This window comes from Chelonoidis abingdonii, unplaced genomic scaffold, assembly GCF_003597395.2.
Source record: "Chelonoidis abingdonii isolate Lonesome George unplaced genomic scaffold, CheloAbing_2.0 scaffold0004, whole genome shotgun sequence".
NCBI lineage: Eukaryota > Metazoa > Chordata > Testudines > Testudinidae > Chelonoidis > Chelonoidis abingdonii.
Window position 1 is genome coordinate 189,206 of NW_027424265.1, and position 3,135 is coordinate 192,340.

General features: G+C 51.4%; 1 protein-coding gene and 1 pseudogene across 1 annotated transcript in view; both read left to right on the forward strand.

Annotated features, from left to right (window-relative positions):
• LOC116839015 (Fc receptor-like protein 5) overlaps positions 1-3,135 on the forward strand; it is a 68,130-nt gene that overhangs the window by 56,190 nt on the left and 8,805 nt on the right.
• Positions 2,902-3,135, forward strand: part of LOC142046005 (Fc receptor-like protein 5) — a 5,886-nt pseudogene continuing 5,652 nt past the window's right edge.

Below are 3,135 nucleotides of genomic sequence, written 5' to 3' on the forward strand. Positions count from 1 at the left end.
AGCTGCAGGCTTAACTGAAAATAGCTTAAGTGCTCCTGTCTCCAGCACCCAGATACCCAGGTCCCAATGAGATTCAAATCAGTGGTTTGAGCATTGGCCTGCTAAATCCAGAGCTGTGAGTTCAATCCTTGAGAGGGCCACTTAGGGATCTGGGGCAAAATCAGTACTCGGTTCTGGTAGGGAAGGCAGGGGGCAGGAGTTGATGACCTTTCAAGGTCCCCTCCAGGTCTAGGAGATAGGATATCTCCATTAATTATTAAATCTGTTTTACTCTGTATAAAACTTATACAGGGTAAACGCATAAATTGTTCGCCCTCTATAACACTGATAGAGACATATGCACAGCTGTGTGTTTCCCCAGATATTAATAAATACTCTGGGTTAATTAATAAGTAAAAAGTTATTTTATTAAACATAAAAAGTAGGATTTAAGTGGTTCCAAGTAATGACAGATCAAAGTAAATTGCAAAACAAAACAAAATAAAATAAAATACGCAAATCTAAGCCTAATACAGTAAGAAAGTGATTACAGATTAAATCTCACCCTCAGAGATGTTCCAGTAAGTTTCTTTTACAGACTAGACTTCCTCCTAGTCTGGGTCCAGCAATCACTCACACCCCTGTAGATACTCTTGTTTCTGTTTCTTTCAAGCATCTCTTTGGGGTGGATAAACTATCTCTGGAGCCAGCTGAAGACAAAATGGAGGGGTCTCCCACAGCTTTATATAGTTTCTGTCTTGTGGGTGGAAACCCCTCCCTCCCCCTGTGTGGAATCCCCTCTACAAGATGGAGTTTTGGAGTCGCATGGGCAAGTCACATGTCCATGCACGACTTAGTTTTCTACAGGAACGTTCCCAGGAAAGTTCAGATGTGGATTGGTGTCTATCAAGGTCCCTTGTTCGCCAAGTACTTCCATTTACTTGAATATGATCACATTTACCTTAGGTCCTTTCCACAGCAAACACTTTGAATACAAGCACAGAGTCAACGCTCATAACTTCAGATATAAAAATGGTACATGCATACGAACAGGATGAATACATTCAGTAGATCATAACTTTTGCAGAGATATGTTACATGGCATATCTAGCATAAAACCTATTCCAGTTATGCCATATTTACACTCATAATCATATTTCTATAGAGCATTATGGGATGCAATGTCACACCTGCCCTGCCCATTGCTCCTCCTCTGGCCTTTGTCTTCCTGGGCCAGAGTCACCTGGTCACACCCCCTCCTGGGTCTCAGGTTACAAAGGGGCGGCTATAGCATCTGTGTAGGCAGCTGTGGCAGCCTCCAGAAGAGTCACACGCCCCTATTCCCACCACCTAGACATTGGTGCAATACACAGAGAAACTGAGGCACACACAGCATTCATGCAAAATAGCAAGACGCACACAACATAACAAGGGAAAATCCCCACTTCATCACATCTCTCCCCCCTTCAAGACCGAACTGAGCAGGGTCACTTTAGCCAGTGAGCTGGGGAAGTTCAGGCCTCCCTCTCTGGGACAAAGCATCAGCCATAACATTTGCTCTCCCCTTAATGTGGACCACCTCCATCTCATACTCGCTTGGCATTGGCCCCTCTCCTCTGGTGCAGCCATGGCAGGGCGAGTCATCCGGGTACACAGTGAAGCGCCACCCAAATAGATCTGGTTGCAGCCATTTAGGAGCCCACTCCATGGCCAGGAATTCCTTCTCTATGGCCACATAGCCCTGCTCCCAGGGCAGCAGCTTCCTGCTCAGGTACACAATGGGTGTTTCTCCCCCTTTGCATTGGTCTGCCTCACCACCGCAGCCAGCCCTGTGTCTTGTCAAACTCTGGGTTTCCCAGCACCAGGCCCTCGACCAGATCCTCCTTCAGCGCCCGGAGAGCCCCCTGGCACTGCCCGGTCCAGACCAGCTTGTCTGGCTTCCCCTTCCCGCGCAGCTCAGTGATGGGGCTGACACAGAGCTAAAGTGGGGCACAAACCTCTGGTTCTGCCACACCTCCCAGTAAAGGCCTGGGCCTGTTTCTTAGTCTGGGGAACAGCCCAGGCTCTGATCGCCCCCACCGTGGCTGGCTCTGGCTTTAGGCAGCTGCTCCCCACCTTGTGGCCCAGGTATGACACCTCTGCCATTCCCACCTTGCATGTCCCAGCTTTTACAGTCAGCCCTGCATCCTGGAGGCGACTCAGCCCCCTCTTGGGGCACCTGGTCCTCCCAGGTCTGGCTAATGACGCAAATATCATCAATGTACGTTAGGGTAAAATTCTCCTTTCCCTCAGTAACTGATCCACCTGGTTCTGGTAGGTGACCAGGACCTCCTTGAGGTCAAAAGGTAGGCCCAGGGATTTGTACAGCCCCAGAGGGGTGACAAAAGCAGGTTTCAACCTGGCACCTGGATCCAAAGGCACCTGCCAGTAGCCTTTGGTGAAATCTCTGGTCATGGGGTACCAAGTGCCCCCCACCGCCAAATTGTCTAGGATCTCATCTGGCCTAGGTATCAGCAGGCACCAGACACGGTGATGGCATTGAGCTTCCAATAGGCCCACAGAATCAGATTGACCCATCTTTCCTTGGGACCAGCCCCAGGGCTGGTGGGTGGCTGACTCACCCCTAAAGCCAGCAGGTCTCTGACCTTTCCCTCCAGGGCCTGGGCTGTGTTCCCAGTTACTCTGAATGGGGATCACCTGAGGGGAGGGCCGGCTCCCGGCTCCACCCAGTGGACAGCTCGGTTAGTGAGCCCAGGCTCGTTGGAAAACAGCTGTTGGTACCAATGCAGCGTCTCTCTGATCGCTGTCTGCTGGGCAGAGGTTAGCTGGTCAGAGAGGGGAACTGATTCCAGCAAGGGGCCGGCTCCTGTCTCGGGGAAGAGACCCACCAGGGGATCTTCCCCCTTCTCCCACTGGCCCCACATGCCCAGTACCGGCCTCTCCCTGTCAGTGTTCGGCTCCATCACGTTGACCTGGTCCCCTCAGTGGCTGCGAGCCTGGGGGCAGTTCCAGCACTTCGTTCTCCTCATCCAGCTGCTTGATGACCTTGAAGGGCCCATCCCAGGCAGCTTGCGGCTTATTGTTCCTCACCGGGATGAGAACCCTCAGCTGGTCCCCGGTGCCATAGGCTGAGCAGTTGTACCAAACCCTCTGCCT